The sequence below is a fragment of the Mus caroli genome, unplaced genomic scaffold (genome assembly GCF_978045245.1).
Source record: "Mus caroli unplaced genomic scaffold, Mus_caroli_1 scaffold_7, whole genome shotgun sequence".
Lineage (NCBI taxonomy): Eukaryota > Metazoa > Chordata > Mammalia > Rodentia > Muridae > Mus > Mus caroli.
Window position 1 is genome coordinate 139,235,861 of NW_028227262.1, and position 16,208 is coordinate 139,252,068.

At 35.0% G+C, this 16,208-nt stretch overlaps 1 pseudogene; it reads right to left on the reverse strand.

Moving 5' to 3' along the window:
• Positions 1-11,367: 11,367 nt before the first annotated feature.
• Positions 11,368-11,524, reverse strand: LOC147004030 (U2 spliceosomal RNA; annotated as a pseudogene).
• Positions 11,525-16,208: the final 4,684 nt, after the last annotated feature.

Consider the following 16,208-nt stretch of genomic DNA (forward strand, 5'->3'; position numbering starts at 1 on the left):
CTGTATCCATTCCTCAGTTGAGGGGCATCTGGGTTCTTTCCAGGTTCTGGCTATTATAAATAAGGTTGCTATGAACATAGTGGAGCATGTGTCCTTCTTACCTGTTGGAATATCTTCAGGATATATGCCCAGGAGAGGTATTGCTGGATCCTCTGGTAGTATTATGTCCAATTTTCTGAGGAACAGCCAAACTGATTTCCAGAGTGGTTGTACCAACTTGCAATCCCACCAACAATGAAGGAGTGTTCCTCTTTCTCCACATCCTCGCCAGCATCTGCTGTCACCTGAATTTTTGATCTTAGCCATTCTGACTGGTGTGAGGTGGAATCTCAGGGTTGTTTTGATTTGCATTTCCCTGATGATTAAGGATGTTGAACATTTTTTCAGGTGCTTCTCTGCCATTCGGTATTCCTCAGGTGAGAATTCTTTGTTCAGTTCTGAGCCCCATTTTTTAACGGGGTTATTTGATTTTCTGGAGTCCACCTTCTTGAGTTCCTTATATATATTGGATATTAGTCCCCTATCTGATTTAGGATAGGTAAAGATCCTTTCCCAATTTGTTGGTGGTCTTTTTGTCTTATTGAGGGTGTCTTTTGCTTTGCAAAAGCTTTGCAACTTTATGAGGTCCCATTTATCGATTCTCGATCTTACAGCACAAGCCTTTGCTGTTCTATTCAGGAATTTTTCCCCTGTACCCATATCTTCGAGGCTTTCCCCTACTTTCTCCTCTATAAGTTTCAGTGTCTCTGGTTTTATGTGGAGTTCCTTAATCCACTTAGATTTGACCTTGGTACAAGGAGATAGGAATGGATCAATTCGCATTCTTCTACATGATAACCGCCAGTTGTGCCAGCACCATTTGTTGAAAATGCTGTCTTTTTTCCACTGGATGGTTTTTGCTCCCTTGTCAAAGATCAAGTGACCATAGGTATGTGGGTTAATCTCAGGGTCTTCAATTCTGTTCCATTGATCTACATGTCTGTCTTTATACCAGTACCATGCAGTTTTTATCACAATTGCTCTGTAATACAGCTTTAGGTCAGGCATTGTGATTCCTCCAGAGGTTCTTTTATCCTTGAGAAGAGTTTTTGCTATCCTAGGTTTTTTGTTGTTCCAGATGAATTTGCAGATTGCCCTTTCCAATTCGTTGAAGAATTGAGTTGGAATTTTGATGGGGATTGCATTGAATCTGTAGATTGCTTTTGGCAAGATAGCCATTTTTACAGTGTTGATCCTGCCAATCCATGAGCATGGGAGGTTTTTCCATCTTCTGAGATCTTCTTTAATTTCTTTCTTCAGGGACTTGAAGTTCTGGTCATATAGATCTTTCACTTCCTTAGTTCGAGTCACGCCAAGGTATTTTATATTGTTTGTGACTATTGAGAAGGGTGTTGTTTCCCCAATTTCCTTTTCTGCTTGTTTATCCTTTGTGTACAGAAAGGCCATTGACTTGCTTGAGTTAATTTTATATCCAGCTACTTCACCGAAGCTATTTATCAGGCTTAGGAGTTCTCTGGTGGAACTTTTAGAGTCACTTATGTATACTATCATATCATCTGCAAAAAGCGATATTTTGACTTCTTTTCCGATTTGTATCCCCTTGATCTCCTTTTGTTGTCTAATTGCTCTGGCTAGGACTTCAAGTACAATGTTGAATAGGTAGGGAGAGAGTGGGCAGCCTTGTCTAGTCCCTGATTTTAGTGGGATTGCTTCCAGCTTCTCACCATTTACTTTGATGTTGGCTACTGGTTTGCTGTATATTGCTTTTATCATGGTTAGGTATGGGCCTTGAATTCCTGATCTTTCCAAGACTTTTATCATGAATGGGTGTTGGATTTGTCAAATGCTTTTTCAGCATCTAACGAGATGATCATGTGGTTTTTGTCTTTGAGTTTGTTTATATAATGGATTATATTGATGGATTTTCGTATATTGAACCATCCTTGCATCCCTGGGATGAATCCTACTTGGTCAGGATGGATGATTGTTTTGATATGTTCTTGAATTCGGTTAGCGAGAACTTTATTGAGGATTTTTGCATCAATATTCATAAGGGAAATTGGTCTGAAGTTCTCTATTTTTGTTGGGTCTTTATGTGGTTTAGGTATCAGAGTAATTGTGGCTTCATAGAATGAGTTGGGTAGAGTACCTTGTGATTCTATTTTGTGGAATAGTTTGTGAAGAACTGGGATTAGTTCTTCTTTGAAGGTTTGATAGAACTCTGCACTAAACCCATCTGGTCCTGGGCTTTTCTTGGTTGGGAGACTATTAATGACTGCTTCTATTTCTTTAGGGGATATGGGACTGTTTAGATAATTAACCTGATCTTGATTTAACTTTGGTACCTGGTATCTGTCTAGAAACTTGTCCATTTCATCCAGGATCTCCAGTTTTGTTGAGTATAGCCTTTTGTAGAATGATCTGATGGTGTTTTGGATTTCTTCATGGTCTGTTGTTATGTCTCCCTTTTCATTTCTGATTTTGTTAATTAGAGTACTTTCCCTATGCCCTCTAGTGAGTCTGGCTAAGGGTTTAATCTACCTTGTTGATTTTCTCAAAGAACCAGCTCCTCGATTGGTTGATTCTTTGAATTGTTCTTCTTGTTTCCACTTGGTTGATTTCACCCCTGAGTTTGATTATTTCTTGCCGTCTACTCCTCTTGGGTGAATTTACTTCCTTTCGTTCTAGGGCTTTTAGGTGTGTTGTCAAGCTGCTAATGTGTGCTCTCTCTAGTTTCTTTTTGGAGGCACTCAGAGCTATGAGTTTTCCTCTTAGAAATGCTTTCAGCATGTCCCATAAGTTTGGGTATGTTGTGGCTTCATTTTCATTAAACTCCAGAAAGTTCTTAATTTCTTTCTTTATTCCTTCCTCGACCAAGGTATCATTGAGAAGAGTGTTGCTTAGTTTCCACGTGTGTGTTGGCTTTCTATTATGTATTTTGTTTTTGAAGATCAGTCTTAGTCCATGATGATCTGATAGGGTGCATGGGACAATTTCAATATTTTTGTATATATTGAGGCTTGTTTTGTGACCAATTATGTGGTCAATTTTGGAGAAGGTACCGTGAGGTGCTGAGAAGAAGGTATATCCTTTCGTTTTAGGATAAAAATGTTCTGTAGATATCTGTCAGATCCATTTGTTTCATAACCTCTGTTAGTTTCACTGTGTCCCTGTTTAGTTTCTGTTTCCATGATCTGTCCATTGTTGAAAGTGGTGTGTTGAAGTCTCCCACTATTATTGTGTGAGGTGCAATGTGTGCTTTGAGCTTTACTAAAGTATCTTTAATGAATGAGGCTGCCCTTGTATTTGGCACATAGATATTCAGAATTGATAGTTCCTCTTGGACGATTTTACCTTTGATGAGAATGAAGTGCCCTTCCTTGTCTTTTTTGATGACTTTGGGTTGGAAGTCAATCTTATCAGATATTATAATGGCTACTCCAGCTTGTTTCTTCCTACCATTTGCTTGGAAAATTGTTTTCCAGCCTTTCATTCTGAGGTAGTGTCTATCTTTTTCTCTGAGATGAGTTTCCTGTAAGCAGCAAAATGTTGGGTCCTCTTCCTGTAGCCATCCTGTTAGTCTATGTCTTTTTATTTGGGAGTTGAGTCCATTGATATTAAGAGATATTAGGGAGAAGTAATTGTTGCTTCCTTTTATTTTTGTTGTTAGAGTTGGTGTTCTGTTTTTGTGGCTGTCTTCTTTTAGGTTTGTTGAGGGATTACCTTCTTGCTTTTTCTAGGTCGTGGTTTCCGTCCTTGTATTGTTTTTTTTTTCTGTTATTATCCTTTGAAGTGCTGGATTCATGGAAAGATAATGTGTGAATTTGGTTTTATCGTGGAATACTTTGGTTTCTCCATCTATGGTATTTGAGAGTTTGGCTGGGTATAGTAGCCTGGGCTGGAATTTGTGTTCTCTTAGTGTCTGTATAACATCTGTCCAGGCCCTTCTGGCTTTCATAGTCTCTGGTGAAAAATCCGGTGTAATTCTGATAGGCTTGCCTTTATATGTTACTTGACCTTTTTCCCTTACTGCTTTTAGTATTCTATCTTTATTTAGTGCATTTGTTGTTCTGATTATTATGTGTCGGGAGGTATTTCTTTTCTGGTCCAGTCTATTTGGAGTTCTGTAAGCTTCTTGTATGTTCATGGGCATCTCTTTCTTTAGGTTTGGGAAGTTTTCTTCTATAATTTTGTTGAATATATTTGCTGGTCCTTTGAGTTGAAAATCTTCATTCTCATCTACTCCTATTATCCGTAGGTTTGGTCTTCTCATTTTGTCCCGGATTTCCTGGATATTTTGTGTTAGGATCTTTTTGGATTTTGTATTTTCTTTGATTGTCGTGCCGATGTTCTCTATGGAGTATTCTGCACCTGAGATTCTCTCTTCCATCTCTTGTATTCTGTTGCTGATGCTCATATCTATGGTTCCAGATTTCTTTCCTAGTGTTTCTATCTCCAGTGTTGCCTCAATTTGGGTTTTCTTCATTGTTTCTACTTCCCTTTTTAGGTCTTGGATGGTTTTATTCAATTCCATCACCTGTTTGGTCTGATTTTCCTGCAATTTTTTAATGGATTTTTGTGCTTCCTCTTTAATGTCTTCTACCTGTTTAGCAGTGTTCTCCTGCAATTCTTTAAGGGATTTTTGTGCTTCCTCTTTAATGTCTTCTACCTGTTTAGCAGTGTTCTTTTGTATTTCTTTAAGTGTGTTATTAAAGTCCCTCTTGATGTCCTCTACCATCATCATGAGATATGCTTTTAGAACGGGGTCTAGCTTTTCCAGTGTGTTGGGGTGCCCTGGACTGGGCGAAGTTGGAGGGCTGGGTTCTGATGATGGTGAGTGGTCTTGGTTTCTGTTAGTAAGATTCTTACATTTACCTTTCGCCATCTGGTAATCTCTGGGATTAGTTGTTATTGTTGTCACTGTTTAAAGATTGGAGCAGACTCTGTGTTCCACTCACCAGAAGTCTCAAAATCCTGTGGTGGGTGTCGTGGGTAGCTGGCCTGGCGGGTGTCAGCCGACCCTGCGCTCTAGCTATCCAGGTGCTGGTCAGACCGGAAGAGGCTTGTGGCCCTACTCAGGCCGGTTTTCTGCTTCCCTAACTAATGCAGACTCAGGTCCCACGTGCAATTGGATTAGAGCAGAAGCTGTGTTCCACTCACCAGAAGTCTTAAGATCCTGTGGCAGGTGTTGTGGGTAGCTGTCGAGTATCAGCCGACCCTGCGCCCTAGCTACCCAGGTGCTGGTCTGTGTAAATTTAATTTTTATTGTTGATGGTGATATAAATAAGAATAATGAAAAACTAAATGGATGGAAGTAAGTTCAAAAGAACCATAAACAGGAAATGGGGGGGGGGGGCAGGTGTCTACATTAGAAATGGATGCATAGTTTTATATGAGTTTAAGGAGCAGAAGAAGACAATCTTTAAGAGCTGTTCATCACTTAGACCTCAATGAGCCACAATGGCTTTTTGATGATATTTAGAAAACTTAGACAGACACACAAAAAGAAAGAAAGAAAGAGAGAGAGAGAGAGAGAGAGAGAGAGAGAGAGAGAGAGAGAGAGAGGAAAGGAGGGAGGGAGGGAGGGAGGAAGGAAGGAAGGAAGGAAGGAAGGAAGGAAGGAAGGGAGAGAGAGAGAGAGAGAGAGAGAGAGAGAGAGAGAGAGAGAGAGAGAGAGAGAGAGAGAGAGAGAGAGAGAAAGGAAGGAAGGAAGGAAGGAAGGAAGAAAGGAAGGAAGGAAGGAAGGAAGGAAGGAAGGAAGGAAGGAAGGAAGGAAGGAAGGAAGTATGGAAGGAAGGAAGGAAAAATAAAAGGAAAAAGGAAAACAGAACTGTTGTCTGTCATTCCTAGGTGTATAAATACAGTATTTATTTAAGACACAGTTTAAGCACTACTATCCAAGCTGTGTATTTAACTTTGTCAAAAATAGCTAATAATGAGAAATTACTTTTTATGAAATTTAACAGAATTTGTCAGACTTAATTGAAATTTCAGAATATTAGATCCTCATGAAAATAATACAAAGCATTTTTGCAATCTCTTTGTGTTACTTGGCATGTGGTCTAAATGAATAGTTTTCATTGTTAATGATATTGCTCTATTATTTTTCTTTAGCATAAATCACTTCTGTTAATAATAATCCATTTTAGTTGTTTCTGATATGCTAAATATCGTTTAAAACACAATGAAAATAATATAGTTGAAACTATGAGAGGGCTTGTATTGAATTCTATATTAGTAATTGCTTAAAAGTACTTCTACATCTATGAAGTTAATTTAAAGATCACTTATGAGAATTTATTATAACACACAACTAGGAAGGAACCTGAGGGCATACATTAAACTGATTCTTATATTAGTGAGAAAAAAAAGAGTATTTTTCTATTTGCTTTTTGAACCTAGATTTGAACTGAGCAGAGTGGTATAATGTGCACAATTAATACTTTTAATTTTTAAATATAATTGACCATATCATCATTTCTTGTGGACTCAGTAGGAAAATGTGTTGGATTAATTAAACATTGAACGGAAAAGGAAATAATATGTAATTAGCAGAATGCCTGAAGTTCTTTCAGAGTGAATGTCACTTCTGTTGTAGTCTAATGGAGATATAAATGAAGAACTGGAATTTTTTTTCAAATGACTGTTGTATATATACAAAAAAAAGTAATATAGTTACTCTCTTCAAAAAATTTAACATCTTAAAATGCACCAATTGACCTTTTTCTTTTGCCTTTACACCCAGTTTTCTCATTAGTCTTTGAGATGTGATGGTCTTCATAGTTCTAAAGATATGTGTGTGTGTGTGTGTGTGTGTGTGTGTGTGTGCATTTGTACATATCGGCCTTTAAACATATTTTATTCTTATGATTTGATTACCCTATTTAAATAATTATTTTCTTAAAATATGCATAAGATGTATTTTTGAAGGACAAAATTTTATACAAAATAATTCAATATCAGTATTGTCACTTTTTTTCCTCTATGTTACAAACTTATAAAATCACATCATAAATTAGGATCAATAAATCCAGCCTAAAACATTAAGGACATTAAAATTAACTTAATTTTCATTCCCCAGATTTCAATCTTTTGGAGCAGTTAGCTTTTGTCAAAGAAAAAAATATGTTTTACCAGCCCTACTATGTATACAAAAGTACAAGGGATATTTTGCATTTTAGTATGAATTAGATTTTTCAGATATTCAAATTAGTAGTATCATTTTCTTTGGAGGATGCCTCCCTCTCTAATTAGAGTATAAAAAGTGAAGAAGCTAATGTGACTGCATTTCTCAGTCTTGCCTTTTGCAGCTAGAACTTGCAGGTGTCTTTAAACAATGATGAATTAGAGGTGATGCTCTTTTTCACTCATTTGTCTGTTAACTACCTTTGTGATAATAATGCATTTGCATTTTTAATTTCCTCAGTTGTAAATGAGAACCTCTGAACCACCTCCTAATTATTTTACAATTTTCTTGTATTGTTCATTATTCATGCTTTCTATTTACTAAATAAAAATGACTTTTCCTCCAAAGGACATTTGCAATTCTTATTATGACAAACAGATTATTTGGATTCAGGTTAAAAAAAATAAAGAAGGCAAGAAAGAATACAGAAAAAATTACACGAACATGTCTACACAAACACACACACACACAGAGTACAGTGTACGGCAGAGTATATTATCTGGTAGAATAGAGCCCATGATAATTAATTATAACAAAGTAAAGCCTTCTACTTATTAACCTTATTTGAGGAAGGCATGCTACAAACGTGTGCAGAGTGTTGAGTAGTAGCCAATGACTAGACACTAGTGTAAAACAATCTCTGATAGATGGTGAATTAAGGTGCACAGTAGTAGTCTACACAGCTACACAGTGCTGAACAATAGCTAACAGGCTAATAGTACTCAAAGCATATAGGAAGTAGGTTGTTAGAAAACAACCTACTTTCTGGTTTATGAAAAACTATACCTTACCTTTCATCTACTCTCTCTCTCTCTCTCTCTCTCTCTATATATATATATATATATATATATATATATATATATATATATATTCTTTTACTTTTGTTTTTATGAAACAGAGTCTCATCTCACTATATAACCCAGGCCTTGGATTTATGCTGTTTCTACTCCATTGTGCAGGAATTACAAACACGCCTCATCATAACTAATTTCTTTCTTCATCACTAGTGATAGGACTGGTCATCTGAACATCACAGTCACTGGTGTATTTATATATACATTTTTTTTCAGATGCTACCAGACAAAACTGACTGTTTTATTAGCACATTAGTCCCTGAAGGATTACTAGAATTTTCTGTGCCTGGCGGAATAAAGGTGGCCATACTATACCTTGTGATAAGTTTAATCATCTTACTTTTCTATCTCCATAAATATAAACTACTTATGGATGTGACACCATTTCTTTGTTTCTTTTCCACACATAGTACTTGCTTATTTTTGCTCTGTTTTCATTTACTAGTGGAGAATTTCATTTGTACTTATCATATGTAATTTTTAAGACAGCCCCCTTTTCTCCTCTCCACTTCTTCCCCTGTTCCTCAGTACCATATTTTCATCCCACCATAATGGTTTTATTTGTTTGTTCGTTTAACCAAGTACTCTTACTGTTGATTGTATGTAGTTGAGTATAGGACCATCTGATGGATCATGGGTGGCCTCTCAAGGGGTCTCCCTCACACACAGAAGAAAACCACCTCTCTTCCATGGCAGCTATTAATTCTCAGGAACTTTGCAGATAATAATGGTATTTTATGAGCAACTTTTCTATCTAGGTTGATATTTTGTCTGGTTTAGTCTTGGATAGGTTTTGTGAATACTTTCATAGACATGATGAGCTCATATGTATAATAGCCCTGTTATGTTTTCAAGTATACTTTTGCTGCAATTGTTCATTGTTGAGTGATGGATTCTGAAAGTTATGTCAGGCAACTGACTTAAAATTGTTCTGAGTAAAAAGTTACACATTTAGTATTCACATGGTTCAAGTAATAGAGCAATCAACATTTAATAAATATGTAAATGGTTTAAGCATGGTTGCCCCTCTCTGATCAACTAGTAATGGGCAAAATTTAAAAACAAAATTGCATGAAAACGGTATTACTATATGAACTTGTTCAATAATTTCTGAACTCATTCATAAATCAAATAATCAATAGACTTTAATTTTTTACTTATGTTAGAACAGTGTAAAAGAAAATAAGTATATTTTGCATTTTTCTTTAACATTCTATTCATTTTTACTGAGTATGAAATGCTTCCCCAACAAATTGAACTCTTGTATTGTTTGTACCGTTTCAATAGATTTATTTTTTTAATGAAGTGTTGTGTATCATTCAATTTTATAAGTAAATGTCCTAAAGATCCTTCTATTATTTAAAACGTACTGTAGTGTCTTGATTTTTCTATGTTATTATACTATACTTCTTATGATATGGCTGCTATTAATAAATTAAATATGTACCTAGTTTATTTATGCAACATATAATTATAAGCTTCCACTTTATGCTAGACTGTGGGAAAACTGATGAAAATATATAGCTCCTGGATTTGATATCTATTACCTTATTAAAACAATTTACCTCCAAAATTTTCTGTTCATTCCTCACATTTTCTTTTTTCTCATTTAGCATACATAGTTAACAGGTTTTCTTAATGGGGTTATAGAATTAAAAAGAAAATATTTGATTTGCTTTTACTTTATTTTTAATGTAATTTTGAAAAGAAGTTCTTAGAGCCTAGACAGAAATTATACTTTGGATGGCAATAGTCTTATTTGTTTTATTTTATTGATTTTTTAAAAAATAAAAATAGAAGCCGGGCATGGTTGCGCACGCCTTTAATCCCAGCACTCGGGAGGCAGAGGCAGGCAGATTTCTGAGTTCGAGGCCAGCCTGGTCTACAAAGTGAGTTCCAGGATAGCCAGGGCTACACAGAGAAACCCTGTCTCGGAAAAACCAAAAAAAAAAAAATAATAATAATAATAATAATAAAAAATAAAAAATAAAAATTGGGGCTGGTGAGATGGCTCAGTGGGTAAGAGCACCTGACTGCTCTTCCGAAGGTCCGGAGTTCAAATCCCAGCAACCACATGGTGGCTCACAACCATCCGTAACGAGATCTGACTCCCTCTTCTGGAGTGTCTGAAGACACCTACATTGTACTTACATATAATCAATAAATAAATCTTAAAAAAAAAATAAAAAATAAAAATAAAATAATTTAACAAAAGAGAGTTATTGGGCTGAAAACGGTGTCCAAAGTAGATAAAGCTGCAGAATAGAGTTGATATTGGCAATAAACTATCTTTTAGATTCTAAGAATCAACCATAGAATTGTCGGTGGTGCTATAAATTGAGGTGAAGTTTCTATGAGCCAGAATGATTTTCGTATAGCCATCACTTTCAATCAAGAGCTCCAAAGGTAAGCTTTGATGAGGAATTATTTGAACTTTCTTCTTAGTAATTTTTGTTAAAAGTCTAAGGTAATAGAGATAAGGTCATAGTGACCAGTGATCAGAGAGAATGGATCCCATGTGCAAAATGCCAATGCAATTTGGTCCAGTAATCTCATAATAGCTCCGGATACTTTCTATCTCTGAAACAGAGATAAGATTCCCAGGATTGTAACATGTGGAAGTAAAATGAAAACTCCCAGTGCCTATTCATGGATTTACTTTTCAATGGTGAAAGTAGAAGGAAGTGGGACAGGGCAGTAATATAATGGTTAAAAAAATGATCAAAGTAAAATAATGTTTGTAATATGAGAATGGCATAGTGGATTTTATTATTCTATGCAATGATTATAAATATTACTTTAAAACAAAATAAATACATAGTGAAATTCAGAGTGTATACAGAGTTGACCATAGACATATGCTCATGTTATAGTTGAAAAATTTAATTCATTATCTTAGCTAAGGACAAAAAGCTCATTCTACTGAATGAAACATAACATTATTACATGCAATTATCCACTATCAGAAATTACCGAAAGCTTCTGCATGTGTGTGTGGAGACACACAGCAAACATAGCTGTATGCCTGCTTAATCCAAAATAAAGAATTTACTTCTCATTCATGTAGTGCTAGGTAAAGAACCTAGAGTCTCATACATACTAAACAGTCCAGTCCTTAGAAATCTATCAGAAAGTCCTAAATTAAGCAAAATCCCTCTGAGGCATTTAAGTGGTAGCATCGACTCACAAATTTTCAATTTTTGCAGGTGTCTTAGATGCTGTGAAGAACACTAAACATAAAAATATTTTAAATCAACCTAACACTTTCTTCTCAGAGAATACTACTCAAATATTCATGAGGTATAATTGTTAGAATTTTTCTTTTTAATGAATAAAATATGCGTATTTATAACTTCAGTGTCCTGATTCCAGTTTTTCTGACATTGTGCACTAACAATGCAATACATCTTCTAGGGCTGTAGTTCTTTTTCTGTTTTGCTGAGGCATTCTACACTTGATCTTAGCCAAAAGGCCGAGAAGCAATTGCTGAGGCATTCTAAATAGACCATGTTTCTTATCTGACTTATTCTCATACCCACAGTCTTACAGAAACCACAAGACTTCTTAACACTACCCTTGAAAATCATCCCTTTTTTTCTCATCATTAATTCTTTAGAGAAGTGGAGGATATTACATTTAATATGAGAAAGACATTCCACTATCAGGAACACCCTTGGATAATGCTTACCTTGAATTTTTACCAGTTTCCTTTGAATGAAATGTCTTCACAGATTCTTGTTGGAAACCTTGTTCATCCTTTTATCTTGTAGTAATATCTATTCTTGATTTTAAAGTGTGCTTCTTGGATGAAGAAGGATTAAGCCTGTTTTCACAATTGTTCTGTTAATCTTTTCCTGAGGGATTGAAACCATTGATGTTGAGAGGTATCAATAAGCAATGTTTGTTGATTCTTGTTATTTTGAAGTTGTGTGCGCCTGTGCATGTGCGTGAGTGTCTTTTTGGCTGGAGTTTTGCTTATAGCATCCTCTGTAATGCTGGGTGTGTTCATAGACATTGTTGAAATTTGGATTTACTGTGCAAAGTTTTGTTTTATTTATCTTCTTTGATTGGATGTTTTGTTTGCTATAGTAGTCTAAACTGGCATCAGTTGTATATTTGAGTCTGCCCTCTGGCCTTGATAAACTGCAATGAGATTTCTGATGTTATTCTAGCAGACTTGCCTGTATATTTTAATTTTTCCCCTCAAAGTTTTCGATATTATTTACTTTTTCTGTATGTTTAATGTTGGTTACTGGATGTCAAGAAAACTTTATTTTCTTGGCAAGTATAACTGTATTCTTGTACCTACATAGGCGCCACCTTCTCTAAGTTTGAAAAATTGTCATTCATGGTTTTGTTGAAAATATTTTATGTGCCTTTGACCCATATTTCTTTTCTTTCTTATATTCATGTTATTCATAACTATGAATTTTACATAGTAGCCTGGATTTACTAGATATTTTGTGCCTGGAATTTTTAGATTTAACATTTTTGACAAAATTATTTATCTCTTCTATAATGTCTTTTTTTCTTAAGAATCTATCTTCCATTTCTTGTATTCATTTGCCAAAGCTTGCCACAGAATATCTTGTTCAAGTTTCTAAATTTTTCTTTTCTTATTCCACTCAGTTTGGGTTTCTTTATTGATTTTATTTCCATATTCAAGTCTTGAAATATTTTTATTCATTTCCTTTTTCTGTTTGCGGTGTTTTCATAGATTTCATTAAGAGATTTATTCACTTTGTATTTAATGACATATCATATTCAGAAAGAAAATTTTAATGTCTTTTTCTTGTGCTTAAGCTATGTTGCAATACTCATGATCTGCTGTGTTTTTATTTTTTCAATTTTTTGTTTTCCTTATTTTTGTTTGTTCATTTCGCTAGTATGGAGGCATATGTATTTGAGAATATTGTAATTCTAGATGTTGCTATATATTCTTTGTTGGGTGACTGTTTTGTCTCTTGGTTTCTGTTGCCTTCTCTGGTCCTTATTTCAATTGTCTAGTTTGTCTTCTTATTCTCTGGTTCTTATATTGTGGTGACTATGTGTTTCCTGGTAGGAAATTGTCCTGGGATCCTGTCTTAGTCATAGTTATCTTTACTATGGAGAAACATCATGCTCAAAACAATTTAGGAAAGAAGGTCTTCTGTTTGTTTGTTTGTTTGTTTGTTTGTTTGTTTGTTTGTTGGTTGTCTGGTTGAATGGTTGGGGTTTTTGTTGTTGTTGTTTCTTAGTTTTGTTTTCATTTTTTGATCTTGTTTTTGCTTAGTCTTCACTATCATTGTTCTTCAGAGAAGTCAGAATATGAACTCAAGCACAACAGGTACCTGAAGGTGGGTGCTGATACAGAGACTGGAAAAGTGATGCTTATTGGCTTGCTTCCAATGGCTTGCTCATCTTGCCCTGTTAGAGAAGTCAGGATCACATTCCCACGGATAGCAACATCTAACAGTCTGATTTTTCCATATCCATCACTAATTAAGATTAGTCGATTACGTCTTTCATACAGTTAGATCTTATGTAGTCATTCTCTAAACTGAGACTCTCGCCTCTCCAATGACTCTAGCTGGACTTGAGTGAACCTAAACTAACCAGTAGAGATTCTAATAGGCTTGGACACTTTAGATTCAGCAAAAATGTGTTTCTAGGGATTGGGAGTTAATATGTTGGAATGGGAATGAACTAAGCATGGAGATAGGGACCTAAAGAGTTTCAGAGAAGAGAAAAAACCAGGGTGTTCTATGTTTCATCCCCTTGGAATTTGAGCAAAGTGTGAGAAGAGGCCACAGATGGTAGTTTGATACAGATCTGCGGGTGAGACTTGGGAACTGGATTTAACACCTGGTGGGTGAAGGAAACTGGCAGATGTTTCTAGTGGGCTTTGTGTAAGTCCAAGACCTATGTTTGAGGGGCATTATTGATTAGCATCATCACTACAACTGGCTATTCATGGAACTAGCTAGTAATTTACTAAGCAGGCAAATATACCATAGGCACAAGACAGTGAAAACTGGTAACTTATGTGAATTTTCTGAAGAAAGGAAACTTCTGGCAGTAGAAGAATGATTATAAAGCTTCTAAAGCAGATATTCTAAGGCAAAAACTCTAATAGGAAGATTTAAAGTCATAAATGTAAGTTAAGAAGATATAAACATTGAGGTTAAACACATAGGGAAGGCACATTATTTAACTATGATCTTTCAGTCAGAACTTAGGCCCTCTCAGTGCATCTGTGATGTGGCAGGGAAGATAAATTCAATGATTATGTATTTCATGGTCAACTTGACTTGGCCAAAAAATACTCGTATATATGTTACAATGTAATTTAGAAATTACATTGAGTATGTATCCAGAGAATAGCAATGTCAGAAAACACTTTCTGAAAACGGTGAACTAATTTATAGTGTTATCCCATAAACAGTTTAGTAATTATGCTACAGTTCTTTTAAAAGAAATATAATTATGATGTGTATTAGTACTTTTAATGTATTATTCATGCAAATCACCTTAAGATATTATTAAAATCTAGATCATAATTCAATACATATGAGTTTTAAATTTCTAATTAGCTCCCATGTAATGCTGACAGGGCAGGCTGACAATCATACTTTGGACAGTCAGGAGATGTTTCTATTATCTTTATTTTTTTTTAAGATAATGTTTTACTGTTAGAATTCATTACCTCTTTTTACCTTTTGTGTCCCAGCTATCAAACTTAGATCATCAAGTTTGGCAATAAGTATGTTTATCCAAGGAATAATGTTGCCAGCTCTATTTCTTCATTTTTAAACATAAAGGTTGTAAAACAAATGATATGCCGCTTTAGATAATGTAGCACACTTCAAACACAATGTAGAAAAATTTAGAAGCCTTTGTTTTCTTTTCATTGGGACTTTTATAGTTACTGGTCTGTGCCCTGCAGATGACAATAGTCCATCTACACACATCATAGATAAACAGCTCAGTTTCCTCAAGTATTGACATAGGAAGAGCATCAGCAGACATCATTCTTTTCTATTTCTGAAATTGAAGTCTAAACTTTATTTATAAAAAGTTACAAAGTTAATTTTTTACAGGTTATATACAAAACTCTCTCTCTCTCTCTCTCTCTCTCTCTCTCTCTCTCTCTCTCTCTCTCTCTGTCTCTCTCTCTCTCTCTCTCTGTGTGTGTGTGTGTGTGTGTGTGTATGTGTTTGTAAATCAAAATAACCACAGATATTTATTGATAGGTTCTTTTATACATAAACTCTCAATAGCAACTTTACTTTTACAAAGAATAGGTAGGACCTTCATCGTTTTCAAAGTATGGATTTATACCTTCTGGCAGGAACCTCTGTCTAGAATAGCTTCAATCTCCCATCTATCTAAAACAGAGCAATCATTCTTAATTAACTTATAAGCCTCATCAGGGACAAGCATCCATTTGATTTATTAATAAGCCTCTAGAGAACAAATTAGCTTCCTTAACAGTTTCTGACATGCTTTGAGCCCCAGCACAAACAGATTTCTCCTACTAGCTCTTGAGCTGTCTTGGATAAACAAAACTGTATAAAACCAGAGAAAGATTAGCACAATAGCATAAGCATAGCAGTATTTGCACAACTTTAGACAAGTTACAATCAAATCTAATATGTGTTTCTGTCTCAAAAATAGAATACCTAGAGAATTTAGCTGGTGCATACACATTTCCAGTATTAGCTGATATTATATTAAAAACATGCCAGACAAGAAAATTTCTATGTGTTGTTCAACCATAGCTACTTCTATCCCTCAGTTTACTTTTAAAAACTGAATTGTGTTAATAAAAGTGACTTACAGTATGTTTTACACACACACACACACACACACACACACACACACAAATATATATATATATATATATATATGTTGGCTGCTCCAATTGTAAATATGACAATATAAATATTATATATAATATATTATATATATATAGACAGAGAGAGAGACAGAGATACAATGATAAAATAAATTACTCAGTCTCTTTGTGAACCTCATGACTATAATGAAAATAAACAATATGATAGAATTAATGTTAATAGGAAGTATATCATGCATACAATTTCAAAAATATTTTAGTCATTTAAAAGAAACACAACTGTAACATCTTATTGACTGCAATGTCAGAAACACCTACTGACTTAAGTATA